This window comes from Myotis daubentonii, chromosome 6, assembly GCF_963259705.1.
Source record: "Myotis daubentonii chromosome 6, mMyoDau2.1, whole genome shotgun sequence".
Taxonomy (NCBI): Eukaryota; Metazoa; Chordata; class Mammalia; order Chiroptera; family Vespertilionidae; genus Myotis; species Myotis daubentonii.
The window spans coordinates 101647745-101661375 of record NC_081845.1 but is presented as its reverse complement, the minus strand read 5'-3'; positions in this window follow the sequence as shown (position 1 = coordinate 101661375).

Genomic DNA, 13631 nt, shown 5'->3' with positions numbered 1-13631 from the left:
GTCTGTTTCCGTGGTTACATCTACTGCCGCGTCTCGATTTAGTCAATTTTGTACAGTTTATGTCAACATAAATAACATGTGAATTTGTTTAATGGAAAAACAAAACAGCGACATTGAAACGGTGGCGGGGTGGAGAGGATAAGAGGGAGGGGTTGACCTTTGCCGTTTCGAAATGGCGGCTGGGCTGCCAAGCCCCTGGAGCCAAAAGGGAGGCTGGCTAACCTCCCTTCTTTGACAGAAAGGATGACTCCTTTGTTCCCACACAACTGTGGACGACGAAAGGGGCCACATGCTAACCCCACGAGCTCAGGGAAGGCCTGCGCGGCCGTCGGTCTTGCAAACCGAAAGGCCTAAAGCCACCGCAGGGATGGTCTGAAGGGAGACTGTTACTAAGAGCAGTTGTGGTGGCTGGTCGCGTCCTAGGCCTGAGTCTTCCTTGACCAGGTCAGCGTTTACCTTAACTGAACCTATGGTCCTTTTGCATCTAAGACAACATACCTCTGAAATGTCAGAGAAGCTTATAACATTAGCGCCCCCTACTCTCCCCCCCTCCCCCCCTCCCCCCTCCGCCCCGCCCCCCAATCCCCACACACACAAGGAAACGCCCCTGGGCGCCCTGCAGGAAAGAGACCATACATTCCTTCATTGTTATTGTTATCACGTGTATTGTTGCCTGTTAACTACCTATCCTGCACCCACCTAAGGAAAAGAAGTAGGTGTGGCCCTGGACGGGTTGTCTCAGTGGGTAGAGCCCATGTCAGCCTGTGGCGGACCTTAAGGTCCCGGGTTCGATTCGGGGCCAGGGAGCATGCCCGCCCTGGTCAGGGGCTCGAGCCCCACTGTGGGGCGTGCAGGAGGCCGCCGATCCACGATTCTCCCTCATCAATGATGTTTCTCTCTCCCTCCCTCTCTGCAATCAATAAAAATGTATTCTTTAAAAAAGAAGTATGCATCTATCATTTTGCATTATATCTAATCCCAGAGGTGTACCCCCACTCCCAACGCCAACCCCCCTTTCCTCCCTGCCTCCCTGCCTCCCTGCCTCCCTGCCTCCCTCCCTCCCTCCCTCCCTCCCTCCCTCCCTCCCTCCCTTCCTCCCTCCTTCCCTCCCTCCCTCCCTCATCTATCACCAGTGGATTTCCTGTAACCCACTTATGTCTCCTCCTTGGATTGGATTGTCACGCATAAAACAAAGTCACGCCCCAGCCGGTTTTTGTCAGTGGGTAGAGCATCGGCCTGGAGACCGAAGGGTCCCGGGTTCGATTTCAGTCAAGGGCGCAGGCCCGGTTGTGGGCTAGATCCCCAGTAGCGGGTGTTTCTATCGCTCTCTCTCCCTCTCCCTTCCTCTCAGAAATCAATAAGAATGTATTAAATAATAATTTAGAGAAAGAATGAATAAAACACAGTGAAAAACAGCCATTCTCCGGAGCATTGTCCCAACCCCTTGGGATTCTGCTTCCCGGCAAGTGTGGACAGTCTGGCTCAAGTAAACTCATAAGAGTTCTCTACGCGTTTGCATGTTTTATCCGTGAACACGACGTATACACCTGCTGGTTTCTGAGGGCGAGGCAACAGAATCTGTCCATGAGGTCCGCTGTGAAACTGTAGAGGCGTCTGTTTCTGCTATCAAAAGCCAGGTCACCCTTAGAAAGAGTGTAGAAAACAACCACAACAAAAGACAAAAATTGGATTTACAAAGAGAAAACACACAGAAGCGAGCCTAGGGATGCTCCGAGGACTGTGAGAGGGTGTCTCCCCTCCTCCTCGCTCATACCGCTTTGGGGAACATGGCAATGATCCTAAGAGGTGAAGGCACTGAAGCCCTCGGAGACGCCCACCGACCGGGGCTACTTTACCCGTTCTTAACCCTGCCCAACCAAGTGTCCCTCTCCCTGGGAGTCAAGCTTGTGTGCCGACAGCGGTAGGTAGGGGTACCCCACCCACCCACCCACCCACCCACCGACCGATCGACCGACCGCTGTTTTAAAATCAGAACCTGTCCCCTTTCAATGAGGGCATGGGACAGGGGCAACCTATATTTTCCTGCTCAAATCGTCCCCAATTCACCTGATAGGGACAGAGAGTTTTGTCTCTGTCTGTCTGCGTGTTTGTCTTTAAGCCAGTGAGTGACACCAACATATGTTGGTTGTTGGTTTTTGTGGGGCTTTATTAGAAGGGTCATGTGTATGTAGACTTCAATGAGCCAGAGGCTGAACCAAAGGGGGAGAATGATTATTTTTTAAAAAATAAATTTTATTGAAATTTTTAGAGAGAGGAAGGGAGAGGGAGAGAGAGTTGGAAACATCGATGAGAGAGAAACATCCATCAGCTGCCTCCTGCACACTCCCTACTGGGGATGTGCCAAGAACCAAGATACCTGCCCTTGACCGGAATTGAACCTGGGACCTTTGAGTCCGCAGGCTGACGCTCTATCCCAGTGATGGCAAACCTATGACCCAACTCTTTTTTTTTTTTGGTTGATTTTTCTTTGTTAAACGGCATTTAAATACATAAAATGAATATCAGAAATCCAAGTCTTTGTTTTACCATGGTTGCAAATATCAAAAAATTTCTATATGTGACAGGGCACCAGAGTTAAGTTAGGGTTTTTCAAAGTGCTGGCATGCCGATCACAAAAGGTTCGCCATCGCTGATCTATCCACTGAGCCAAACCCGTTAGGGCGAGAATGACGATTTTTAAAAAGGGAACATCCCGAGAGGAATCTCACCTTGAGACCGACTGAACGCATATATGTTTGCCAGCAGTCCTTCCTCCATGATGAGCTTCCACGACAGAGCCCCCGAGCGACCGGATTCATGGGGGACCCGCCCCGCTCAGAATGGCCTCAAGCAGCCCCAGAGGCTGGCAGAGACGCCTCTCACACTCGGCTAGGCTCAACACCCATGTGTCTCCTCCATAGATGGGGAACCAGGCCGCGGTACCTTGAGAGTCCCCGTTTTGGGGGTACATACTCACCAAAACTGGGGAGAAATTAGACTCAGGGGGGCCCTCCATCCAAGAAAATTTTTTAAAAAAGGCTAATCTTCTTGGGCAACCTATTCCCCCCCCCCCCCCTCCGCCCTTGCTAGAAAGCGGATGAGGGAGAGGTTTGGCCAGTTCCTGGCACCACGGAGCTGAATGCTACCCACCCTGCCTGCAGCTAGACCCGTTTTGGAATGTTAGGGGCACACCCCGTGTCTTTCCAGGCCCCTGTGGGCACGACCACCTTCCTGGTTATCCTTGTCTTTTTTTGGGGCGGGGGGGGGGGGGGTGGGGGGGGCGAGGATGTAAAGTGCTTTATATTGCTGAGGATCCCAAGAGCTTCAAGGCCGCTGTCTAGGGGCGAGCAGTGACATCCCCTACCCTGCGGAGGCTTTTGTGAGCAGGGACAGCTGGGACTTGAGCATTTCAGCCCCATGGAAGGCATGGCAGTGTGGTTGGTGGTGAGGGGAGGTAGGAAGAGGCACAAGGTGAGGGGGGGTGGGCGGCGGCAGGGGGGTGGGGAGAGGGGGGAAGCAGACTGTGCTCGTCTCCCCCCAACTCTGAGCTCAGAGCATTCACCGACGTCACCATGGGAGCCTGGAATGGGCCATGGTGGGAGTATTTACACCACAGAAATTGCCCAGATGCTACATTCAAGGATTCTCCCTGCCCGGAAAACTGGTTTACCAGGGCACCAGGAGCATGCCGCACCTCCTGAGCTGGTTCTGAGTCCACCGCAAGCCTGGCTGCTGTGACAAGCTGCCACTCCCCCATGTGGGGCAGTGCCATCGCCCACCACCTGGACAGAACACAGTTGGGCTGGACCAAGGGGACCTGACCTGGGGATCCCGTCCCTGCCTGGAGCCTGCCCTGGCTCGGCCGCCTCAGCCAGTCTGTCCACTGAGAGCTTCAGCCCCGGACTGAAGTGGTGTCCGCCGAAAGGCAGCTCGGAGCTGAGGATAAAACCCTTTTGCTCAGTGGCTCCCGGCAGGCAAGAGGGCCACTCAGCGGTCATGAGGGCTTGGTCACCCAGGGCTGACCAAGGGCAGCTGTTGGGGCTGAGATGAAAGGACTGGCCTCGGGAGTGGGGGGGGGGGGGGGAGGTCTGAGTGATTCACCGCAGGTCCTGGGAACCAGGCTGTGTGGAGAGTGGAGAGCCGGGCACACACCTGTGTGCAGAACCAGGGCAGGAGAGCCCAGCTCCCAGATGGGGGAGGGAAATGACCGGCCAGGGTGGGACAGCACCTCTTAGCAGGCAGGAGGGTAGCCCCCACAGACACAGATTTCTGCTGGACCCACGGGGACCTTGGGGCTCAAATACACTCACAGGAAGCAACTCAGCTTCCCCCCCTGCCTGCATGACTCCCCTCTCCCCCGCCCCTCCCCGCCCCAGACCCAGAGGCTCAGTTCAGCACTAAGAGGGAAGCCCCTGACCTGAGGGCTGAGAGGAAGGGAGCTGGGGTGGGGGATGGGGAGTAGGGGGTGGGGTAGGGAGCAAGCGGGAGGGGATTCATTCCAATGGATCTCACTCCTCGGAGGCTTCATTCAAATGCAGAAAGCTCTCCTCTCCGGTGACGTCAGGGCCTCGGACCTCGCCTCGGGCTTCTCTGAGTCCCCACCCCCACCCTCAGGCCCGCAGCTCACCAACTTCAGGGAGGGAAGGAGGCTGTTTGAGAAACCGGGCCGGCCTGTACGGGTGGAAAAGAGTGCCCTCTACCTGCCAACCCAGGAACCAGCCCTCACCCGTTTGGGAATCCCGAGAAGGGGTGGGGAGCGGGAGGGAGGCGTTTGAGGGGGCGTGAGTCCAGGGTCCATGGCGAAGGTCCACAGTAGACCTCGGCGTCTCAGATCCCCTGGGAAGGGAGGCATAGCTAGGAGTGGAGCGATGAGGACCCCCGGAGGCCTGGTGAGGGATGATTTGCCTCCATAACCCCAGGTCACCGGACCGGCCGGCACACTCTGCTCCAGTTGCCGGTTTTTATCATCCATCCGTCCCTCCACCCCCGCCCCCACCTCCCAGTAGGGGGTGTGCAGGAGGCAACGGACCCATGATTATCTTTCATCATTGATCTCTCTCTCTATTCCTCTTTGAAATCAATAAGAACACTATATATACGATTGACCTTTGTCACAGAAGGTAGCGGCCTAGGACGTGACTACCCGCCATCACTGATTTTTAGTTAAACTTTTAATTTCCGTGGATGGATGGATGGATGGATGGATGGATGGATGGATGGATGGATGTGTCCTCCCTCCCACCCACCCGCTTTCCACGGGAAATCCTCAGTCTCATATCACACACTCACTGGTGATTTCACTCGCTGCCTCCTTGCTCCCCGTGAAAAAGAGGAAGGAAAATGGACAAACCTGAAAGAGCCCCAGAGGCGGCAACTGTGAACCAAGGGCACGCACATGTGTGGGTGTGTGGCATTTGTCAACAACGTAAGAAATCCTCTAACCTGTGAAGAATTTCTGTGAGTGTCTTTCAGCCAAACTGTCCAGAAATGTCGCACACAGGGCGAGAAGCACAATCTCAACGGTGGGAGATGATGTTCTGAAGCACGGCAATGGCAATGTCGCCCCCCGCCCCCCCCCCCCCCTTATTTTATACACTCCAATCCAAAGAGGAGACCGTACGTGGGTTACATGAAATCGACTGGTGACATTTTAGGGAGGCGGGAGAAAGCAGAGCGCGCCCCCCCCCCCCCCCACACACACACACACAAGTGTCCTCTCATTGGGCGAACCACCCGTGACTCGAAAGTCGTGATCCTGACCCCGGGAGTTGTATTAAAAATCAAGCTAAAGGAGTGTGATTGTAAACTGTAGGCTTATCAAAGGTTCAAAGGAGGTCTGTGTTTTACCACCATGGAAAGAAAACAAACCAAGAAAGAGATCAAGGGTCAAAACACCCTCTCTTGGACTGGGAGTGAGAGAGCCCCTGCATCTGTCCAAGAGGGTCATGGGCAGTGTGAAAAGCCAGGGTTCAGGAACAGGGGATATTTTCTTCCTCTCAGGGATCATGAAAAGAATCCATGACAGTAACGGGGTGGGTAGGGGGTGGGTGCTATCATGGAAAAGGCAAGGCGAGCAGGGAGAGTTCGATTCAGGTCAAGGGTTCATGCCTGCCCAGGTCATGGGCTCGAGCCCCACTAGGGGGCATGCAGGAGCTGGCCAATCCATAATTCTCTCTCATGGATGATGTTTCTATCTCTGTCCCTCCCCTCTCCCTTCCTCTCTGAAATCAAAAAAAATACATCTTTAAAAAAAAAAAAAAAAAGAAGTATGTGTCTATCATTTTACTTTTTTTAAAAAAAATACTTTATTGCCGAAGCTGGTTTGGCTCAGTGGATAGAGCGTTGGCCTGCGGACTGAGGGGTCCCGGGTTCGATTCCAGTCAAGGGCATGTACCTTGGTTGCGGGCACATCCCCAGTGGGGGGTGCGCAGGAGGCGGCTGATCGATGTTTCTCTCTCATCGATGTTTCTGGCTCTCTGTCTCTCTCCCTTCCTCTCTGTAAAAAATCAATAAAATATATTAAAAAAAAAAATACTTTATTGATTTCAGAGAGGAAGGGAGAGAGAAAGAGAGATAGAAACATCAATGATGAGAGAGAATCGTGGATTGGCCGCCTCCTGCATGTCCCTCACCGGGGATCGAGCCCTCCACCCATGCACATGCCCTTGACCAGAATCAAACCTGGAAAGCTTCAGTCCCCAGGCTGACGCTCTATCCACTGAGCCTACAAGCTATGGCTATCATTTCACTTTTTATCCAATCCCCCAGAGGTTTCCCCCCCCACCCACTCCCCACCCCACTCCACCCCACCTTTGCCTGCCTGCCTCCCTCCCTCCCTCCCTCCCTACCTCCCTCCCTCCCTCCCTCCCTCCCTCCCTCCCTCATCTATCACCAGTGGATTGTCTGTAACCCGCTTACATCTCCTCCTTTGATTGGCATGTATAAAACAAAGTGCCGCCCCGGCCTGTTTTGGTTAGTGGGTAGAGCATCGGCCTGGGGACCCGAAGGGTCCGGGGTTCCATTCCAGTCCAGGGGGCAGGCCCAGGTCACAGGCTTGATCCCCAGTAGGGGCAACCTATATTTATTTTCATGGTCAAATCATCCCCAATTCACCTGATAGGGAGAGAGAGGTTTGTGTTTGTCTGTCTGTCTGTCTGTGTGGTTTTGCCTTTAAGCCAGTGATGCCAACATATGTCAGTTGCTGGTTTTCGTGGGTAAGGGTCATGTGTATGTAGACTTCAATGAGCCAGAGGCTGAACCAAAGGGGGAGAATGATGATTTTTATGTTTTAAAAAATATATTTTATGGATATTTTTAGAGAGAGGAAGGGAGAGGGATAGAGAGTTAGAAACTTGGATGAGAGAGAAACATCCATCAGCCGCCTCCTGCACACTCCCAACTGGGGATATGCCCGCAACCAAGGTACATGCCCTTGACCGGACTGGAACCTGGGACCCTTGAGTCCGCAGACAGAGGCTCTATCTATCCCAGGGGTGGGCAAACTTTTTGACTCGAGGGCCACAACGGGTTCTTAAACACTCATTGAGGGCCGGAACAAAAGCATGGATGGAGTGTTTGTGTGAACTAATATAAATTCAAAGTAAACATCATTACATAAAAGGGTACAGTCTTGTTTTATTCATTTCAAAAAACGTGCCGGATCCTGCCCATGGACCGTAGTTTGCCCACGGCTGTTCTATCCACTGAGCCAAACCCGTTAGGGCGAGAATGATGATTTTTTAAAAGGGAACATCCCCAGAGGAACCTCATCTGGAGACCGACTGAACGTATGTATGTTTGCCAACCGCCCTTTCTCCATGATGAACTTCCAGGAGAGCCCGAGCGACCCGATTCGTGGGGGACCCGCCCCGCTCAGAATGGCCCCAAAGAGCCCCAGAGGCTGGCAGAGATGCCTCTCGCTCTCGGCTCGCTACTCATGTGTCTCTGTAGACGGGGAACCGGGCCGCGGTACCTTGAGAGTCCCCTTTTGGGGGGGTACATACTCACCAACACGTGGGAGAAATGAGACTCAGGGGATCCCTCTAGGGGAGAATAAAAAGAGGGTAATGTTCTTTGGCAACCTAGCCCGGCCCCCGCTCTAAAGCGGACCATGGAGAGCTTTGGCCATTTCCTGGCACCAGAGTTGAATGCTACCCACCCTGCCTGCTGCTAGACCCGTTTTCCCATTCCCAGGGAAGCGAATGGAGAACGAGGCCTTCTCAGATCCGTGTGTCTTTTTCCATGCACGTGAGCCCTTACGACTCTCAGAAATGACCCTCCTCAGCTCTAGGCTCCCTGCCAACTCGATCGCTCCATAATGGCTGCAGAGCCTCAGAGAAAGATAGAAAGACACATCTCCAAAACGGGTGAATGGACTCGTTAGCCCATCGCCAACCCTCGAGGAGTTAAGACAGCACTGTCCTCCTTTGACAATGCGGTGGGTAACAGGGTCGGAGGTGTGTGGCTCCAGAATATCAAAGTGCACTACATCCTCTTACCGCCTTCATGCAGGGTTGAGCCGAGAGAGGCGATTGTGGAAGAGCACCTAAGTAGGGGGGGGGGGGGGGGGGCGGGGGCGGGGGGGGGGGGGGAAGAGCCTACAGGAGAGCAGAACAGGCCTTGGGCCTCACAAACTCAGAGACCCAAAGTAACCGCCAAAGATGGTCTGACATGAAAACTCTTGTCACTAAAAGCAGTGGGTGGCAGGTAGCCATTTCCTAAGCTAGAATCTTCCCTGCCTTGACCAAAGTCCACCTTTACCTTCACTAATCCCGTCTTTGTCCCAAAGGAGAAGTATATTCCTTTGGAATGTCAGAGGCACGCCCAGTCTTTCCAGAACCCCTGACCTGAGGGCTGAGAGGAAGGGAGCTAGGGTGGGGGATGGGGAGTAGAGGATGGGGTAGGGAGCAAGCGGGAAGGGAGGAGGTCAGGGCGGATTCATTCCAATGGATCTCACTGCAAGTCTTCATTCAAATGCAGAAAGCTCTCCTCTCCGGTGACGTCAGGGCCTCGGACCTCGCCTCGGGCTCTCTGAGTGCCCCCGCCCCCCACCCCCCGGCCCCCCTCCCCACCCCCTCAGGCCCGCAGCTCACCAACTTCAGGGAGGGAAGGAGGCTGTTTGAGAAACCGGCCCAGCCTGTCTGGGTGGAAAAGAGTGCCCTCTACCTGCCAACCCAGGAACCAGCCCTCACCCGTTTGGGAATCCCAAGAAGGGGTGGGGAGCGGGAGGGAGGCGTTTGAGGGGGCGTGAGTCCAGGGTCCATGGCGAAGGTCCACAGTAGATCTCGGCGTCTTAGATCCCCTAGTTGGAGAGACATAGGTAGGAGTGGAGCGATGAGGGCCCCGGGGAGGCCTGGTGAGGGATGATTTGACTCAATAACCCCGGGTCACCAGACCGGCCAGCACACTCTGCTCCAGTTGCCGGTTTTTATCATCCATCTGTCCCTCCACCCCCCACCCCTCACACCGCTCCAAGTGTGCCACTCACGACAGACACCCTTTTATCATTCATCTTTAACTTCCCCGTGGATGGATGGATGGATGGATGGATGGATGGATGTGTTAACATAATAAAATAATCAAATCTGTGGAGAATGTCTGCGAGTTCATTTGAGGCAATTGCCAGGAAGCAGATTCTCAACATATTGGGATAACACTCCGTAGAATGGAGGGAGGTGTGTGTGTGTGTGTGTGTGTGTGTGTGTGTGTGTGTGTGTGTGTGTGTGTGTGTGTTAACCTTGTTGTATGCATGCCAAGCAAAAGAGGAGATGTAAGTGGCTGGTGATAGATGAGGGAGGCCAGAGAAGGCAAAGCGGGGGGGGGGGGGGGGGTGTTGGGGGGTGTTGGAAACCTCTGGGATTGGATAAAAATTAAAATAAAATGACAGACACATACTTCTCTTACTTAGGTTGGTGTAGGATAGGTAGCGGTCAGCAATGTACTTAATGAAAATGAGGGGATTTAAAAAGGAAAATTACACCCTAGCCGGTTTGGCTCAGTGGAGATAGAGCATAGAGCGTCGGTCTGCAGGCTAAAGGGTCCCAGGTTTGATTCAGGCCAAGGGCACATGCACAGGTTGCGGGCTGGATCCCCAGCGATCCCCTCCCCCCGCCCCCACCTCCCAGTAGGGGATGTGCAGGAGGGAGTGGATCAATGATTATCATCTTTCATCATTCTCTCTCTCTCTCTCTCTCATCAATAAAAACACTATAAAAAAAAAAAAAAGATTGACTTTGGTCAGGGAAGGTAGCGGCCTAGGACATGACTACTCACCATCACTGTTTGTTAAACTTTTAATTTCCGTCCATGGATGGATGGATGGATGGATGGATGGATGGATGGATGGATGGATGTGTCCGTCCTCCCTCCCTCCCTCCCTCCCTCCCTCCCTCCCTCCCCCCACCCACCCACCCACCCGTCCGCTCACCCGCTTTCCACGGGAAATCCTCAGTCTCATATCACACACTCACTGGTGATTTCACTCGCTGCCTCCTTGCTCCCCGTGAAAAAGAGGAAGGAAAATGGACAAACCTGAAAGAGCCCCAGAGGCGGCAACTGTGAACCAAGGGCACGCACATGTGTGGGTGTGTGGCATTTGTCAACAACGTAAGAAATCCTCTAACCTGTGAAGAATTTCTGTGAGTGTCTTTCAGCCAAACTGTCCAGAAATGTCGCACACAGGGCGAGAAGCACAATCTCAACGGTGGGAGATGATGTTCGGAAGCACAGCAATGGCAATGTCGGCCCCCCCCCCTTATTTTATACACTCCAATCCAAAGAGGAGACCGTACGTGGGTTACATGAAATTGACTGGTGACATTTTAGGGAGGCGGGAGAAAGCAAAGCGCCCCCCCTCCCCCACGCGCGCGCGCGCGCGCGCGCACACACACACACACACACACACACACACACACACACACACACACGTCCTCTCATTGGGCGAACCACCCGTGACTCAAAAGTCGTGATCCTGACCCCGGGAGTTGTATTAAAAATCAAGCTAAGGGAGTGTGATTGTAAACTGTAGGCTTATCTCAAAGGTTCAAAGGAGGTCTGTGTTTTACCACCATGGAAAGAAAACAAACCAAGAAAGAGATCAAGGGTCAAAACACCCTCTCTTGGACTGTGAGTGAGAGAGCCCCTGCATCTGTCCAAGAGGGTCATGGGCAGTGTGAAAAGCCAGGGTTCAGGAACAGGGGATATTTTCTACCTCTCAGGGATCCTGAGAAGTCTCCATGACAGTAAGGGGGTGGGGAGGGGGTGGGTGCTGTCATGGAAAAGGCTAGGTGAGCAGGGAGAGGTATGGCATTTACAGGCATACCCTATCTACTTTTCCTTTCACAGCATTTACACAATGAATTCATGTTTAGGTTTGAACGGCATTACTTCTTGAGTCTCCTCCTCCTGCAGCAGCAGCAGTAGCAGCAGCAGCAGATGGCTGTTGTTTCCAATTCTTTGGTTGATACTCAGATGTAGGACGAATGTATGTATGTATGTATGTATGTATGTATGTATGTATGTATGTATACTGTGTGTGAGCCCCAAGATGGACAGAATCTCGGGGGGGGGGCGGCGAGTGGAATAGACTGGAGTGGAGTGGAGGAGAGGGGGAGCAAGAGGAAGGGAGAGAGTTGGAGGGAGGCAGGAGGGAAGCTGGGGAAGAGAGAATGACAAAATGCCAAAGGACCTCGTTAGTTAATGACACCGGGCATGGCTATTATTCTGAGTTTTTTGTTTGTTTTCCTCGAATGCCACCTACGCAGAAAACAATCTGTGTGAAGTTAAACTAAGGTCACCCAAACAAGAATAAAAACTACCCATTGACTGCAAGGCTCTGTAGTAGGTCGCCCACTGCTTGCACTTGGCAGAGACTCAAATCTGAGGCAAGGGTTATTACCGGGGAAGCTGGAGTAGAAGAGGGAGAGGTGTGTGACGTATTCCATGAGGTGGAGCACATTTGCACCCCCCCCCACCTTGGAACCAAGTTTAGGGGGTCTGTGGTGGTGGAAGGGCCGAAAAAATAGGAGAAAAAGGAAAGGAAGGAAGGAAGGAAGGAAGGAAGGAAGGAAGGAAGGGAGGGAGGGAGGGAGGGAGGGAGGGAGGGAGGGAGGAGAGAGAGAGAGAGAGAGAGAGAGAGAGAGAGAGAGAGAGAGAGAGAGAAAGAAAGAAAAAGAAAAAGAAAAAGAAAAAGAAAAAGAAAAAGAAAGAGGAAGGTCCTCAGTTCAGTCGTGACTATGACTTTCTGGGGCATGACATGGCACGGCATGGCACACCCGGTCGGTCACCGCCAGTGGTGTGGTTTGTGGTCCACTTCAGTCCATCTAATACCTTTCCTGGCTGGGGAGAGTTCCTATGGATCACAAGGACAAACCCAAAGGAGGACAAAGTTCAGAATGCCCAATTCACGTCTGCCCATTTCTACACGACAAAGCCGTCCATAGTGTCCAAGTGACGTGACCTGCATTTTTCATGTCTGAAAAAGAAGTTTCCATTTGAGGTACAGGTACTGCTTTGTGTTATTTATAATTGATGTGCCTCCATCCAAAGTGGTAGTATGGCGATCCACTGTCTTCCATTCACACGCCTCTGTCTGCCGACTGCGCAAGCGCTGTCCCTGATTTAGCTCCACCCTGTCCCTGTGACGACAACGGACCAACCCGGCCCTCTGGTCGACCTCGCTTTGAGGCTTATAAAAGCGGTCGCCAGGAGGGTGGGGGTGGCGCATGACAAGGACAGGTTGCATCGTCATCACATCATCACCAGGGTGGTGAGAACGCAGGGTCGGCCACTGGGTGGGGGGCGGGGGGGCTTTGGAAGGTTCATATTCTCTCTCTCTCTCTCTCTCTGTCTCTCTCTCTCTCTCTCTCTCTCTCTCTCTCTCTCTCTCTCTCTCGTTTCCACCTAGCAGTCAAGAAGAGCAGACACTTCCACACGATGCGAATGAAGGACTGTCAGGGTTTGAAATTTCCTCCACGAGCGAATAAGGGGCGATTTAGGAATTTCCTTTAAGTGAACACTGTGCCGCCGCCGCCGCCGCCGCCGCCGCCGCCGCCGCCGCCGCCGCCGCCGCCGCCGCCTGGAAACATCCCTAAAGGGTTGAAGGGTTGATAGTAATAGAAACAGGAAGGGAAGCATTGCAACGTGTTTTCTGGTTTTGTTTGTTTGAGAGACCTATAAATGTATAACGCTGTGATAAGCTTGCAACTTCACCAGTGCATTGTAATCTATGTAAATGTGGATTCACAAGAATGTCTTCTGGCTGCACAAAGAAATAAATACATAAAAAAATACATAAATAAATAAATAGTAAATGTGGATTCATGATAAGAATGTACCATTCGCCGAACCGGTTTGGCTCAGTGGATAGAGCGTCGGCCTGCGGACTCAAGGGTCCCGGGTTCGATTCCGGTCAAGGGCATGTACCCTGGTTGCGGGCACGTGCAGGAGGCAGCTGATCGATCTCTCTCATCTCATTGCTGTTTCTGTCTCTATCCCTCTCCCTTCTTCTCGAAAAAAAAAAAAAATATTTTAAAAAAATGTACCATTGTAAGCGGGCTGGAAAGAAAAGAAAAGGAAAGGAAAGGAAAGGAAAGGAAAGGAAAGAAAAGAAAAGAAAAGAAAAGAAAAGAAAA